At 39.6% G+C, this 17,708-nt stretch overlaps 1 non-coding gene across 1 annotated transcript; it reads left to right on the top strand.

The window, feature by feature from the left end:
• Nucleotides 1-2,682: 2,682 nt before the first annotated feature.
• On the top strand, nucleotides 2,683-2,792 carry LOC140325059 (U6 spliceosomal RNA). Its single transcript, XR_011919644.1, has one exon. It is a non-coding gene; the product is annotated as a U6 spliceosomal RNA (small nuclear RNA).
• Nucleotides 2,793-17,708: the final 14,916 nt, after the last annotated feature.

Below are 17,708 nucleotides of genomic sequence, written 5' to 3'. Positions count from 1 at the left end.
GAAGATTTAATGGTGGTGACATCATTGTTATAGGGGCCATCATGAAACATGTGAATATAAACAACTTCACTTGGTTGTTCCATTGCACACATCGTCCCCCTTCAGTGTTTGTACAAGACCAGTTGTTGAACCATGATCACCCTGGAGCAGCCAATATGTAATATTTTAATGTGTTTCATGTGCCACTAAAATTGCATTGATATTCACATCAGATATTTACTTTGAATACATTGAAAATTCTGCACACAAGGCTGCATACACACGTGCAATAATTATAATAATATAATAATTACTGCACGTCGCATGAACGAGCACTGTACATACAGCACCGTTCTGCTCTATGGAGAGGGGAGGGGGAGAAGGATGGAGCCGCACCCTGCTCCGTGGTTTCCCTCTTCACTTCCATTAGGATCATTCGTCGTCCATGGTCTGTGGATCCACCAGTGCGGTCGATGGGTGCTGTACACACAGATTCTCGTCCGATATCAGCCCTGAGCCGATTATCAGACAAGAACCATTGCAAGTGTGTACGTAGCCCAAGTTATATCTAGAGATAGATTTAACCATTAATAACTAAGGAAGGAAAAAGCAATCCTTAGGTCAAAAGGATTTTGTGTTGTATTCTGCACCTAATAAATGATCCCACCCATTGCACATAGTCCAAGCTAGTTTGAAATTGATTTATCAATTGCTATTTTGTTGTATGTTTGTTTGCAAACTTGGGTTTTTTTTCAATTGGTATGCATCATAAGCATTCTGCAAAGAAAGGAATTAATTTAAAGCACTTTTGTTATTTGGATTTACAAGATGTGGTATTGGTATAAGGCAGGGGTGTCAAACTCAAATACAAAGAAGGCCAAAATTAATAACTTAAATAATCCAACCTTCGGCCAACCTTGAAATTTATTGAAGTTTTTCCTTCTCATTAGATTTAAAACATTTTTATATAGAAACAAGGAGGTTTTGCTTCACATTCAATCTGGAACAAGCCTATAATAGAGAAAGAGGCATAAGATTTTTTTTTTTTTAAGAAAAAATCTTATGCCTCTTTCTCTCTTTGTAGCCTTCTGAGTTAAATTTCAATGGTAACCTTTTGGCACAGACTAACAATAATAATATTAACAATATTTTTCAATGAAAATCCAACCATGCCTTGGAGTAGCAGGGAAAAGTACAGCTGGGGGGAGTGCTGGAAATGCCAGATGCGACCATTGCGCAGCTAAATCTTATGAGTGGCCCGCCGCTGAAACTCCCTCTTCATTGAAATAGCGCCACTACTAAAATTCCCGGCTTTATTTGCGTCTATAAAACAGTCCAAAGCCGGGCCACGCATAGGCAGAGAGCCCGCTGGTCTATAGACGCGAGTGATCCCAGGAGTTGTAGTAGCGGCGCTATTTTAATGCAGCGGCGGGCCAGCCATATTTAGGATTCCTTTGAGGGCCAAAAAAAAAGGCCGTTGGGGGCCAGATTTGGCCCCCGGGCCAGAGTTTGACACCCCTGGTATAAGGGTTGACAGAAGGAACGACAGTGCCAGGAATTGTTTGTAACATTTCACCCCACCATACACAGTATTAGGTTTCTTCTTTCACAGAATGCTTCTCCTTTGTTTCCTTGTTCTCTTTAAATCATAACTTTTTATGATTTACCCTCAGTACCTTTAAAATCTTTTCAATTTTCTGTTTGACCTTATCTGTTTATAATCACACCTCTTACTCCAAATGGTCATTCCAGCATAGGATGACAATGACTCCTATATCTGATAGATGTAAGAGTTATGGAGATATAAGAGGTTGGAAATGACCCATATTTGTCAGAAGCTCAGATAAAACAAATAGAGACAAACAGTCCATGACACAAATGACCTCTATTGCTCTCCCCAGCTTTATCCTGATTTTCATTATAGCTGTCTGGCCTGGTTTGGAAGGTTTTGATGCAAATGTATCTTGTATATTTTCTGGCTGACAAATAAATGCTGTTTACAGATAGATAGTAAAAGGACTGTGTAGAAAATGACCTGTGTTGGAAAAGTATTGAAGGAGAGAAATGGTAATATAAAAGATCCGGAAACGTTTAATCACACTGGTACATTGTAGTCTAACTCTATGAATATGGAATTATTCCAAATCATACATTTAAAGTTAAATTTGGAAAATGGGAAAATACAAGGAAACCATCAAGACCTAAGGCTTAGCAGATACAGGTTGATTTTTACTTGCAGCTTAATAAAACCATTAGATAAAAGTGAATCTGAAGGGATATCAGCAACTGAATAATCATAAGCAACTAATTTTTTTTTTGATGTTGTTGTTTGTAAGCATCAATCGATAGTACAAAATTCATGATTGTGTGTACAAATGATTGATGCGATCAAGTGTTGCACATAAACCTCCTGCACTAAACCAGGGGTATCAAAACTTTTTGCAATGAGGGCCAGATTTTGTGAAGTGAAAATGTGTGGGGTACATGGGTCCTGCACAGCACACGCCCACCAGGGTGATGTGAGCGATTCCCTGTGCACGGTGTCTGGTGTCAGCGCAGGCTCCGTGCAGAGCAGGTTCTTGGAATCAGAGTGGGTGTAGTCCGTGCAGGTCCCGCACAGCACACACCCACTATAATGACGTAGGGCGGGGGTGTCAAACTGGCCCGGGAGCCAAATATAGCAATCAGGGCCTACAGTATTTTGTCCTCGCTTCGGCAGGACGTATACTAAAATTGGATGGATACAGAGAAGATGAGCATGGCCCCTGCGCAAGGATGACACATGGCAAATTCGTGAAGAGTCAATAATTTATTGCAGCACATTGCACTCTCATTGTCCACTATTGCCATGGCTATACAAAAAAGTTAAGATTGATTTGTTGCGGTCAAATACGCTACGTTTGTACTATGTCTCCATTTAGATCAGGGTGTCAAACTCTGTCCCCCAAAGGCCTTTATTTGGCCCCCAAAGGAATCCTAAATATGAACTGCAGCTGGCCAGCCGTTGCATTGAAATAGTGCCGCTACTACAATTCCCGGCATCAGTAGTGTCTATAGACCAGCGGGCTCTCTGCCTATGCGTGGCCCCACATTGGACTGTTTTATAGACGTAAATAATGGCGAGAATTTTCGTTGCAGTGCTATTTCAATGAGAGTTTAAGTGGCGGGCCATTTATAAGATTTAGCTCCGCATTTGCCGCGTCTGGCATTTCCAGCACTCCCCCTTAGCTGTACTTTTTCTTGCTACTCCAAGGCATGGACTTGATTGGTTGGATTTTCATAGAAGAATATTGTTATTAATATTGTTAGCCTGTGCAAAAAGGTTGCTATTGAAATTTAACTCAGAAGGCTAAAAATAGAGAAAGATTTTTTCTTAAATAAAATTAAAAAAATATTTATGCCTCTTTCTTTATTAAAAGCTTGTTCTAGATTGAATGTGAATCAAAACCTCTTTGTTTCCATATGAAAAGAGTTTATATCGAAAGATAAGGAAAAATTTTCAATTTTTTCAATAAATTTCAAGGTTGGTCCGCAACTTTGTCTAAGTTTTTAATTTTGGCCCACTGTGTATTTGTTTGACAACTCCTGACGTTGGTCAACTCTAATGAAATATAAAACAGCTTTTTTTGTACAAGTGTTTTTTTTACTGCGGTCAACAGTGCTGGCGGGCCGCATATTATTGATTTCATGACAAGAGGCTGCGGGCTGGTGGAAATCTGAACACAGGCTGCAATTGGCCCTCAGGCCAGGCTTGCCTGCCCTGAAGGAACTGCTGATGTGGGCTCCTATCCGGTGGTGTAAAGATCAAAACAGAATTAGGCAACTTTTTAATTTTTTTTTTTAACAATTGTAGGAATCAAAATCAAGACGTTGTAAAGGCATGGTGCCACATCTGCTATCACCAAAAGAACAGAGCATGCGAGCAAGCCTGATTATGGGCTTTTAAGGCACATTCCATCAATGGACATTCACATGGACATTCAATAGACATTCCATCAATGGACATCAATGGATATTCATAAAGCCATAATTTACTTAAATATTAAAAGTAAATGAAGTATCATCATTGGACATACATAGTGTATGTTACAGGGGTGTGCTGAGAAGTTCCTGGCTTTGCCCAGAAAGAAGAGAGCCAGAGTTATGAAATAACACATTTATGCAACATATTCCCCCCTGGGACTGATGCACTTCGTACAGCGTAGTTGTAGCTTTTCTAGACCGTTCAAATAAAAGTCCTTTGGTTGGCCTGCAAACCAGCTCTCAGCAGCATCTTTGACGTCAGAAATGTCCTGAAAACATTGCCCATTCAGGTGTTTCTTCAAACAGATAAAAGTCAACTTTGGCCAGCCCTTTGGTCAACTTTCCATGGCGTTTCGTCTTAATTGCCTCCTTCAGCTGGTCCAGGAACTTAGCATAATACTTTCTGGTGATACTAGAGCCCTGAGGTAGGTAATCCACCAACAGGATACCGTCTGTCTGTCCCAGAAAACATATGCCATGACTTTTTTGGTTGATTTCTGGGTTCAGAACTTCTTGTGACGCTGTGACGCCCTTACTTTGACTGTTCCTTGGTTTCAGGATCATAGATGCGGAGCCCGGTTTCATCCTCAGTCACTAACCTAGCCAAAAAGTCCTGTGCAGCTTCAAAATGGGCCAAAATGACTTTGGATGCTTCAACTCGTTCCTTCTTCTGATCACTGTTCAAACACTGTTCAAAATTTCGACACCCACTTCGCTGAAACCTTGCACATGTCTAGGATAGTGGTGATAAAAAACCCAACACGCTCCCGTGAGATTTCAAGTATCTGGGCTATCTTTTTTGCAAATATTCACCAGTCCTCAATATTCAGCTCATGGACAGCATCGCAGGTTGCCAGGTCAGTTGAGGTTGGGGGGCGCCCACTGCGGGGCTCATCTTCAAAGCTGAAATGCCCTTAGATATCCAGGTTTTGACTGTAGGAAGGACACTTCTCCCCCAGTGTTTGTGACATCTCAGTGTGAATGTTCTTTGCTGACTTTCCCTGGAGAAACAAAAACTTCATGATGGCCCGTAACTCCAACGACATGAAACTTGCTTGTGCCTGTGCCATCACAGCTTCTCACTAAAAGAAAAAACGGTTTTAGGAATCAGAAGGACCTGATATTTGCACAGTTACATACTAAGATTTTAGGCTGGCATATGGCCCCATACACATTTTCCTATTTCATCTGTAAGGGGGCAAAGCCAGCACTCCCTTGTACAGTCTCATAAATCTTTCAATGCGTTTTGCAAGATGTGCATCTTCAGGAAAACAAATGATGAGTCTAGTACATCCCAGCTACAATCACATACCTCCTGCCTAAGTATGGAGAGAAACAGTTGCCGGGTACCCCCTCTATGATGGACTGTAGGGTAGAAAAGACAGATGGCACTAGGATCCAAGGACCACCAAGAATAATATATATTACTTATTATATATTACTTACCTAATTTATTAGTCACACCGTGTTTTATCACGAGTTAAGGGTCTTAGAATATTTCATCTTTATGGTAAGAGCATGATTTAGGGTATTAATTCTCCTTGGAGTTCTACAGTCTTTCTAAAGACAGTCTGTGGGGAACCAAAGAATTGTAGAGTGTGAGAAAGACAGAAGGAAAGCAGATGGTGCAGGATGCCCAGAAAACGGTGGTCTCAAAACAATGAGGGGCGAGGAGCTTTCTTTAGGCAGTGAACTTTTATTCAGGAATAATGGGCACATACCAATACTAGACTGCCCTCTGAGGCCCCAAGTCCAGTATCTCAGTCTTATGATATGGAGACCTGATTCCAATGCCCCAACTTCCAATGCTCTTGTAGAAAATATGAATTGGTAGGCTTCATCCTCAGCAGAATAATTTGAACGGGTTCCAGGCAGACCAATTACAGGTCTTCAAGCAGACCTCAGGGTCATCCCAGGGCACATGGTTCAAGGCCCTGACTGTGCCAGGCCTTGCCACAAAGATCTGCTTTGATAATAACACAAGGGCTCTTCTTCACAGTTCTCCCCAGATACTTCTCTTCTCTCCTCAATCCAGCCCACATACCTCACCTGGGATTTGTTTACTCGCACAGTATTTGCTGAGACTCTTTCCAACAAGCAGGGTGTTACCACTCCAGCCCACAGATTATGTGTCCATCAGCCTGCAGTATCCTCAGCCTCCCTTTAGCTATGCAAAGATGTCCCTTTTTTAGCATCCCCTGCACTTACTCCGAGGCTGTGCACAGCTGAAGGGGATTTCAGGAAACATGCAGCAGCCAATGAGCAGAAGAATTCCTGGTTTCTGCTATTGGCTGCTAGCCTTATTTATACCTCTCTGATTTCAGGCTTTGGTTGCTGTATCATCAGCTTTGCTACCTGAGATTTTCTTAGTCACAGTCTTCCATTTGTGCCTTTTTGGATTCCTGAGCAGTGCTTGTACCTGGATTAGGCTTGTCTGCTGCGTGCCCTGACAAAAGGGCCGGTCTGGTCCAACTTAGTACCTGATCTTCACTGCCCCTACATCCCTCTGTCCCACTTGCCCCTTGTGGGTGGAGTCTGGGGTCCATAATCTGGTGTGCTCCCTGCAGCAAAGTAGTCGGTGGCCTTTAGGGTGGTGTTCTCGTGAAGACCGGGAGACCCAGGTAATCCCGTGTCACCTGCCAGGAAGCACCGTCCTAACATGGGGAAAGGGATCAATCTTTAAGTTAGGAGACTCAACCTGCAGAAAGCAGAAAAAAGTATTGCTTTCTATTCCAGTAACATCATGCATGAAAAGCCAGAATATCAAATACCTAAGTGCAGTCCTTTGCGACAAACTGAAGGTAAAAAAAAGATTTTTGTTTCGTTATTTTCAAAATTACCATTATAATGGATGACAATCAGTTTTACCTTTGGAGTTAGTTAAAATGTAGATTATATTACAAAAAGTGGGTTTGATTCTAACAACATGGTTATCTAGTTGACTCAAAAATATGCTTTGTGCAAGTTTGTGCTTGACAAATATTGACCAAAAATATGTTGGGAACTTTTTGGGATTCATTAGCTTTTCATTTATTTTAGCGCTTGTGTGCATGGTCATCATCCAGTCTTCCATCTGCTGGAAGAAAAGTAAAAAAGATTCAGTCAGCAGCCACACAGCAGGGGATTGTCTGTCTGTATATAAACTTTAGAAAGAATAAGCAAAAGTTAATGTATATTCCTCAAAGATTCTTGATTACACTAGCAAATTATAGCTTGGCTGTTTCTGGTTGCACTTTATGGTTACAGTACTCATTTTTCTTTAATCCATCACTACTATTCCAGTACAATTCTTCAGCTAATGTGGACAGATTTTCATGTTTACACATATGGCTTCAATTCATCGCCGGCTTTGTCTTCCAATCCACTTATGGCATTTGTTAGGCCGGATTGGCTGTCTACTACTGTAAACATGGGAGCTTGGGGTTCGTAAAGGGGAGAGGAGAACCCATCTCCAGCTGCATCCCATGATCTAGGAGTCGAGGCCCGTCATTTTTGTATAGTTCATATATGCATTTTTGAATTAATGAAAATCCTAATTAAAGTAGATGTCCTTCCATTTTTTGCAGAGATTATTATATTGTATGGATTGCAGAGAGCTTTGTCAGTTTTCTTGGCTAATATCAAGTGTTAATAATAAATGTGAGTTAAAGCATGTTCTTGGTCATGGCATTTTGTAGATCATATGATTGTATGCAGTCTGTGAACTCCTCAGATAATGTCAGGGAGTACTTTGAGTATAGAGTGGCGTGCATGTGCTGCCTGATGAACTGCCATGGTGCTCCATTGTATATACATTCACACCCTCCAATCCTAGATGGTGTCTGGGTCTGGAAGGGCCTCTCAATGGGCCTGCGGTTTCATAGTTAATTCCTGTGTGGTCTCCATTCCACACCCTCTGACTACACCACAGACATTACGGTTTTCAATCTTTAATGACTTAGCAAGAAGTCACTTTACACAGCAGAATCTTGTGCTGGTTTCCAGTTTATTTTGCCTTTAGTTTCATCCTTCTGAAAGCACATTTTCACAGAATTATCATGGTCTTTTCCCCTTATTTTCTCCGGTTAACACAGAAAAAGTATAATACTAAAGGTGCATCACAGATGATGGCGGTCTCCCCCTTTTTCTGAATTACATGCATTGGTCTAGAAGGAGAGTGACTTATCATGAATAAATAGATGTTTTGATGGCAGTCCTCTGAAAACTTCAACGGACAGATATCATAAATTGAACATTATTGTGGATGATTAATTTGGGATACCGCTATCTCTATTATTGTGGTTTTAACCCCACCTTATACCTGCCTCCATACCAGGTGACAAAGTGCACTTGTAGTTGAATAGCTTTTTGTGCTGATACATCTATTGTCTGTACTAATTACATCCCCAAGGAAGCGGACATAGTCTGCGAAACTCGTTGGATGGTCCCTACATATGTAATGTGTACAATGTATTCAGCCTATGTATGTTATGATGTTATTTGCCTTCCCCTGAATCTTTACAATGAGGAGAGGAATGTATAAACTTTTTAAGATTATGTAAATAAAATATGATAATTTTATGATATTCAACTGCTGTTAAACCCTTTAAGGGATGGTGGCAGTACTATGTAAAATTGAAATAGGGCAACAAAATATATAGAACTGTATAAAATAAAATAGAGTTGTGGTACCTAAAAAAATCACAAAAACCCAAAAATGCAGCTTTAAGTTCCAATATAAGCTAATAAACATAAACTGCTTACACTTTTCTATTGTGAAACTTTACTTCAATTTTACCCAAAAAGCAAAAACCTTACCTCCTACTCGCTAAAGTGCCGATGCCTCTCTCCTGTGCATGCAGGCAGTTCTGATCCCGGGTGCGCCTGCTTTTCCAAGTTTAATCAGCAATACCCCTAGCTCTGCTGAGCATTTCTTATACACCTGTTGGTTGATTGAGTGCTTTTACTGTCTAGCTCCTGTGTTTACCCCTTGTAACCCAGTTTGATGTTTCCCTGTCTGTTCCCTTATGCTGTTTCAGTGACCTCTATTTCCTGAGTTCCCTTGTGTCTTTGGTGACACCCCTGCACCCTGAAGCTTCCTGTGTCTCCGGTGTTCCCCTTTTGTTTTTCGTGACCCCCATGTCACCACAGTCTATTCTCTGGATTGTTGGTACTTCACCCCTGGCTTTGTTCCTGACTTTGCTTATCTGCTGCCTGCCTCTACCCCAGCTTTCCCCAGCTGATTTGGTACCACCCATTTTCCTTCCCATACTGGTATGCCCAAGGACAGCAACCTTGTAACAGCCTGAACCGCAACCTCCTCACCTCTAGAGGCTCTGGAGAAAACCAGGCTGCACCTTGGCACTTCTTAGGGCTCACACAATCTTTGAGCTACCTACAGCACCCCCTACAGGTTCCTTCTCTCCAAACATGACATTCTGCTGATCTTATAAATTGTTACATGTAGCCCCCTCATTATTAGTTGTGCTTGGTGTGTGTGTTTTTAATATAAATAGATACAATGTAATACATTTGCTTCCCACAAGCACTGTGCCTCAGTCCTACCATTGTCCTAATGAAACCTAATAGAAGATTCTACTAATGTGATCCTTGCTGCACAAACCTCTTCTAGTGCTAATACTTGTGTTTTATAAACATCTGCCACATTGGAGCTTTATGGACTTTTTGCCCCTTTACTAAAAAACTGTGTCTGTTACTCAACAGCTAGAGCAAGCTGCTGAGATCTTCTTTAGACAGAAAAGCAAAATAAATGTTGATTTTTGACACAAGAGGATTGTGTTCCTACGAATAAAGCATTGGGTGTGCTTTGAGGAAATACGATCCTACAAACATATCACAGGAATAAATAGTATTCATTTTTTTTACATCACAACAGTCATTCCGGGGAAATCCATAGCAATCCTGGAAAGCATAATGCATGTGCAGATTCTGTAAACCTTACAGCATAAATCCAAGAATGTGCCTGTCTTTGTCACAGGTGTAACATTCTGATTGTGTAATCATTATTCAATTTAGCAACAAAAATATAGTGTAAGGGCCTAGCTAAGCAAGCTGTTTAATTTATATTCATTCAGTTGAACCCTGACACTACATTCATGTTGATAAATCAAAAGGTTCTAAAAGAAACCTGTCTGCCAGGCCGATTCACAGCCTGAGTCCCATCAGTGTAAACCAGATCAAAATGAATTATGCATTGTTAATGGTGCATTTATTGTTCAAATATGTGTTAGTGGATATTCACTCATGTGTTTTCATGAGTTCTTCCCTGTAGTGTGACATAAGCCTTAATATGTCATCATGCAAAGGTCACAAATGCACCATGATGCTAAAGTGGAAATAAATTGGTGTGGCTAATCTCAGTATGCACAGCATACTTTGTGAATTTGGTTTTATCTAGCTTGTAGATTTAACAATTAAATGTTGTTAGCAAATAAATGGATCCCAAACCAGATTTTCATAAAGTAGTAGTGTTGCTGGGTCTGAAATTTGTGGGGTTCAGATGTAAAAAGTACACATAAAAATAAAGAAACAATTTTGTCAGTATTTTATATTTGTAAACTTTGTTGCAATTGCTTGAGTTTTAGCAAAATGTAAAGTATCATATCATGAAAAGCTCAAAGGCTACATAAACCCCTTCAAGTCTGAGACAGACTTAGAATTACTTTATTATCTTGTTTGTTAGCTTAAATAAATATCATGAAAATATTGTTACAGTGTGATCAGATTGGCAATAATTATGTAGAAGCATAAAAAAACTATATTAAAATATTTATACTACTTACTTCCATTAAAAAATGATTACAGGTAGTCCCTGAGTTAAAGAAACCCAACATATGGACAACTTCTAGATACGAGCTTCCCTGCTCGCTCGTGTGCAGGATGGTGGCAGTTTGCATGACTTGCAGAAGAAATTTTTTCTAAACACAGCAAAGGTTGTGGGTGATCCTAAGGGTGTGAGCTCTTTCTGCAAGTGCTTGTAACTCTGTAATGACCAAGACAAACTCTGCAGTTGTTTCTTTTTGTATATAATATGTTGAGACAAACATCTGTCCTAATTGCATTTAATAAAATATTGTAACTGTTCCGACTTACATACAAAATCAACTTAAGAACAAACCTACAGTCCCTATCTCGTATGTAACCCCAGGGACTACCTGTATGTCTAATTTATTTTTATTATAATAATAATTATTATTATAATTATTATTATTATTATTATTAATAATAATAATAATAAACAGTATTGGTACAGCCCTAACATATTACGCAGAGCTGTACATTAAATTGGGGTAGAAAAATGACAGACAGATACGGACATTGACACAGAAAGAGGAGAGGATCCTGCCCAGAAGAACTTACAGTACGTATTTAGTGGAATTCTAGTACATTGGTAAGACTCACATTTTTGTATTGCCCCTAATACTTAAAATAAAGCTAAACAAAAAAATGCAAAATTTGAGACCAGGCAGCTTCTTTATTGCAGAAGGAACTGGTGATGTATCAAATAATAAACTTACCTGCCTGTTCGCAATTTTAACTAAACTCACCTTTCCTTACTCCTTTGGCAGCACCAAACTTTTTAACTGGTTCTCTTCCAGGTTTGGAATTTTTGGCCATCTTGACTGGCAAATCCAGAATGACGCACAATAATTCCATCATTCACAGCTGATATTAAAGAGGAACTAAACTGTGTTTTCAGTTTAGTTCCGCTTTAATATCTGTCTAGAAAAAATGACACATATTATTATTATTGTTATTAATAAACAGGATTTATATAGCGCCAACATATTACACAACGCTGTACATTAAATAGGGGTTGCAAATGACAGACTAATACAGACAGTGATACAGGAGGAGAGGACACTTACCTTTAATCCTGCAGATCCCTCAATGGTGCTGGTCCTTCCCGCGATCCCGTCTCATGTTGTCCTGGAATTCCTCCTTTTTAAATTTTTAAGTTAAATTCTACTTTAAAACAGATCCAGAATCTCAGGGGTTGAGTAGTATGCTGTGATCTCATCTCTGTACTGAGGTAATAGGAATTTATGTTCCGTTACATCACATAATTTTCCATCTTAAGGTCTGAGAAGGCGTTTCAACTAATTACAACACATTTTATTAGACTGCTAATACTTCTTAGTTGGCTCCAGAACTGTAATGCATCAGTTTAATGGAATTTACAGGTTCAAAATGTTTAAAATGATTATTTGAAATGTTTAAAACTGAAGGTAAATTACACAAAATTTGCATATTTAGATATTTTTCAATACATAGTTTATCCTGTACTCATATTCAAATACAATGCAGACAAGGTATATCTGACTGCTAGGTTTCCCAATAGACAGGTCAGTGAAAGGAATTTAGAAAGTGAGTATATCTCCCCCAGGCGTACTCCTTGCTACATTTCTTTTCCATAGGCCTATTTAATGTACAGCGCTGCGTAATATGTTGGCGCTATATAAATCCTGTTTAATAATAATAATAATAGGCATCTCTGGTTCATTGGGCCTGATTTATTAAAGCTTTTCTAGACTGGAGAAGATAGATGGGAGAGTCTGTACGATCCTGCAGACCTGGAATGGATTTTTAAAAATCATTTTCTATTATTTGCTTTCAAATGCTTTCAATCCTGGACCAGATCTATTTCAGGTTTGCTGGATCATGCAAGTTCACCCATGATAGTGTTCTCCAGTCTTGGAGAGCTTTAATAAATCAGGACCATAGTGCCAAAAATCATCAGTTCAATACATATAACTGTGTTATGTGATATCAAATCAATATTTTTAGTTACAGGGGTATAAAGGAAACCTGTTGCATTATTCATTATTATATAATAAAAAGTGTTTGGTAAGGTTCCTATTCATCCAGATTATGGTACAGCTAGTAGTAGTTAGTTATATTCAACTAGACCTTGTACATTTGTTTAAGTTACTTATATAAACCAGCATTTATATCCACACATGCAATCCAGACACCTTAATCCAATCCCTACAGAATGTGACAAAAAACAGATGTTGTTTTTCCAAGAACTGGATGGGAAGTGGGAAAGTTTTGGAACCACTCTGTTCTAGTTGCATAATGTCATCTTTGCTGTTAAAAAGTCTACTCAGGTGTTAATTATTTGATTTTCATGACTGAAGGTGTAAATTTGATGTCAAAAAGCCAAGAAAAAGAAGTTAAATGGTGGTGTTGATGGCTTTCACCCTTGTCAAAGGATAGTTGCTCCAAGTTTACATAGAAGTCTTTTTCATGCATCTTGCACACCAGTTTTCCTTTCAGTCCAAAATGTTGATCCCACTATCATCTAAAGAATATCCCTTTTACTTAAGTGTTAGGAAGATTGCAGAGTCCTGACTTGTAGTGTTTGCCCTGCTATGTTGGGACATTCATTTCTGGAGAGGTTGTTTTGTATCCTCATTATACGGGTCTTTACTTTTTTATACAACATTGAACTGCCTATACCAAGTTACTTTGCTTCTTTTTGAGTATTGGGTTTGGTGTAATGGGCCTTTTAATCTAACTATTTGTTTTTAATCCTGGACTGGATCCATTCCAGGTTTGTTGGATCACCCAGCTTCACTGATGACAGTGTATCTTCCCCAGCCTTGGAGAGCTTTTTATAAATCATTGCATTGCATCCAATGCATTGCCGGGCTACAAGGACACAGGGATTTATTGTTCGCCATAGACGCTTTTTTCCTTTTTTCTGAAACTCTAGCAACATACATCTGTAATGAAATAACTTTATGGTCTTCTGTTTTTGCTTATGTTTTACAAGAGGCCAACCTGGGTAGCCACAAACTTTCACAGCACTTCTAAGATGTTTTTATTGTCTTTGGAGTTTGTGTTTGTTGTTATCACTTGTTGTTACCGATGTTGCAGAGTTCAATTACTCCCGGTTTGTGTGTGGACAGTGGAATTCATAATGCAAACTCTGGTCTGTAAGGGTTTTCTGTTGACGGGATTTCTTTAAACTGTGGCAATCATCAAGGAAGAATTCTTATGTAACACGGGGAAGGTATTTGAGGGACTACAAACGCCAGGAAGGATTAAGGAACAAAATAAAACACTCAGGTGCTGCCTAAATAAAAGTTAGTACTTATCTTTATTGGATGTGTACAATAAAGATCTAAACAAGCAAGATCCAAAAGCAAGATCACAAGACTTGGTTTTGCCCAGGGAGGCCATAATTATATCCATAATTACAATCGCACACTCATCTCAACCAATCAGAGTATTGCATGGCCAATTTTATCTCACAAGATCCTTGTTATATTTTATTGTTTAAAACATGTTCTGATTATTATAATAATATATTTAGTTGTTTTGTATTTTGTTTCAGCTGCTTTCTTTCTCTTGACCATATCAGGGCATAAACAAGCACAACTTTTTTCTGATCAGGTCTCTCCCAGCAGAACAAGTGTGGGAAGAAGGACAAAAGATGATCACAGGACTAAGGATCAAGGACACAGGATCAAGGACACAGACTAGACTATTCACTCAAATCCACCTGTACATCCACAATGCATGTATTCAGTATTTCATGTTTTTGTATTTAACTAGCTAAAACAGTTTAACTCTTAGGTGGCTCCTTAGTTGTAAGTCAGAAAGCCTCACCATTCTTGCTACACCTAGCCTGTCTGAAGCCGAGGAGCAGAGTCTAAGTACTTACCTGCTCTTCTCTTCCAGAGGCTCTGATGGTGAGGTTGTTGCATTGAGGGCAAGTACCTGGATGAAGATACTCAGGATACCCCAAACAAGGCTATTGAGGTAAGACTGTCTAACGAGGTAAAAGCAAGCTCAGTAGGCAACAACAAAGCAGACAGATCCCACAAGGTACAAAGATAATGTAACTAAAAAACAACACAGAAAATGGAGCAAGTAAAAGGTCAAGCAAAAGCAATTCAGACATGTTTAGCAAGATACTAAAGACAAGATCAAGATTGAGGTCAGCAAACAAAAGTCTGGCAATGCAGATTAGGCCTTACATGTGGATTTCATCCTGCCTGCCTTTGACGTGTGACAGGCAGTTCAGAAAGGGTTGTTTGTCATGTACACATGTTTGTTTTTTTCAACTAATACTATGTGTTTATTAAAAGCTTGTATTTGCAGTGTTGTAATCCCATCTCATGTTTTATCCACATACCTAAGCCATTGACTTGGTGTTGTTCACTTGAAAGAGTTCAAGGATCGCTTCTCTACTTATAATAGATACTGGTACACCATTGGCATGACATGGCAATCTTTTAGCAAAACTTTGTTTCTTTCTGCGAAATTATGCTTGTATTTGGAGGTGAGGACACAATGGTCCCATAAGTAACAGGTCTTGTTCTGGCTGGAGTTTTGTTTCAATACAATAGTTTTATAGCATTTATATGTTTCCTTACAGTCTTAATAGCCTTGCAGTTGGAATATAAGAGAAAAGGATGTGACATTACACAACACCATTGTTTCATTTGTCCTGTACCTCGTGGACAAATTTTTTACAGTTCTCATTATGCTGCACTGCAATGGTCCCCAACCCCCAGTCCGCGTCCGTTTGACAGGTGGGCTGCGGCTCTGGCCAGTGCACCCCCAAGCGGGGTCAGGAGAAGGACCCCGCTTGAGGGGGGCACCATCCAGAGCCGCAGACCATGGGTTGTGTCTCGGGCTTATGGCTCAGACCTGCAATGGGAGGGTGGGTGGGTTCTGGAATAATGACGTCACTCTGGGGAGATTAGTGGTCCATGAGCTCTAAAAGGTTGGCGACCACTGCTGTACAGTACAGATAAGAGTGAGATGATAGTGGCCATATACTTAACAATGTCGTATGCAGCAAGTTCATGCTACTGGCAGTTTATCTTGAATCACCAGCGTCCTTGTGTTGCTTAGTGATTTCATATAAATGTGATTTGGCTTCCCCATGATAGATAAAGTGGTACAAAGTCTGATCAATTGCATTTATCTTTTCTGACTGTTGTAAACAGTTCGTAACTTTTTCATGTAACAACTACTGGATTATCTCTTTATTGGCTCATTATTATTGGCATTACTAAGAAAAGTGGTCACCTTAGAATGGTAATTGGATGTATCACTGATCACTGATCATCCTTGTCTGCTGGTGGGGTGGTAATGCATGGGTCCCTGCTAAGCAATGTAAGATCCTGCCTATCTAGTATAGTCAAAATTAAGGAGATGTTCTTGCTGTGGACAAAACTGTTTAGAACCCTAAGACACTAATATTAACATTCTGGTTTCATAGATTTCACAACAATTCACACCTGCCAAATAAATTGACACTTAAGCAAACTTCCTCACACCAAGACTGATGTTGTGAAACTAAAAGTGGTTCCATAACTTCTGCACGTCATGTCCTCTTCTTGTGCAATCAACATCTGGACTGTCACCTTCCATGCTAATTGAAGTAAAGTGTCTGTGCTACATGTGTGTAAATAAATGCTAAGGTATTTTCCTGACACTCCTTAGTACTTAAGAAGTGGATCAGTCTTCAGGTCCAGCTAAATGTGATTAAAGAGGAACTAAACGCAAAAGTGTATAAAACAAAAAAAATACACTTCAATCCCGCAGGGCAGTCTGATCCATCCAGAGGTCTCTTCCATCAAGTCCCGCGTCGTACCGGCACCCTTCCAGTAGCAGGCGTGCGCAGAAGGAGCACCCAAGAGCCTCCCAGGAATGGTAACGTAGGTATCCCGGGAGGCTTTGTGCTCCCATTCAGGGGTGCGGTGCTGCACTCGTTTTCCTTTAACAAAAAAAAAAAAATTGAATTTTTACTTAACATAAAAGGGTTGTCTACCCTTTTGTGTAAAATGAAATTTCTGAGTTTAGGTATGCTTTAACTTCTACTAGATGACTTGTGTGTGATGAAGAAATGATCGATTTGTAATTGCACAATTATTTTGTTTTCTAGCTTATATCTATTAGTACATTAGGTGGATCAATCAAAACTTAAAATCCTAAAAGAGTTGCCAGTAGATACTATTCAACTATCTCTCTTATTGCTGCATTGATTTAGCCCAACACTCTTTGGAGTCCCTGATGTTTTTTTTTGTGGTAGAGGACATTTGTTACAACCTGTTCCCATTTTACAGTGCAAAGCTGGGTGGCAGAGTGACCTATCAGCAGGGAACTTGGAGAAAATTAATGCAAAATGCATACTCAAAGGTTACACAGAAACTGATTTTTTTGCCAGAAGCAATTGTTCACAATTGTCTAGAGGTAAAATCTAACATTAGTACAGGTGTCCCACCATGTTGTCTGCCATGCCAAATCACTAAATGATTGACTATAGAAGAGACAAGAGTAGTCCATGCAGCAGACTGACTTCTATTTATTCTTCACCCTCCTTTCTTTGTAAAACAAGAAAGCTGCTGAACAGTAGCGGAGCAGTCATATGGAACAGGAACACGTTAGCTTCCAGGGAAATGAGGGTTAAGATAAGTAAAGTACTTTTAGGTCCCCCTAAACCTAAACAAGTATTGAACGCTTGCAGTCTGAATCACCCTAAACTCCAAAACGTGTTTTCTATTGGGTTTGAGCTATAAATTGCAAGGCTCTGGGAGACACTGGACTGCAATGATTGTAGAGCAAAACAAAAATGCCCTGACATCCCATACTATCAGGTACCTCCTGCTTATACACTTTGCTTTTTTCCATTCATCCGGAGGCTTGCTATGAATTAGGAAACCCTTTAATTTGCTTCATGGAAG

This window comes from Pyxicephalus adspersus, chromosome 2 (assembly GCF_032062135.1).
Source record: "Pyxicephalus adspersus chromosome 2, UCB_Pads_2.0, whole genome shotgun sequence".
Lineage (NCBI taxonomy): Eukaryota > Metazoa > Chordata > Amphibia > Anura > Pyxicephalidae > Pyxicephalus > Pyxicephalus adspersus.
The sequence above is the reverse complement of the archived record's forward strand: the minus strand, read 5'-3'. Positions and strand labels throughout refer to the sequence as shown.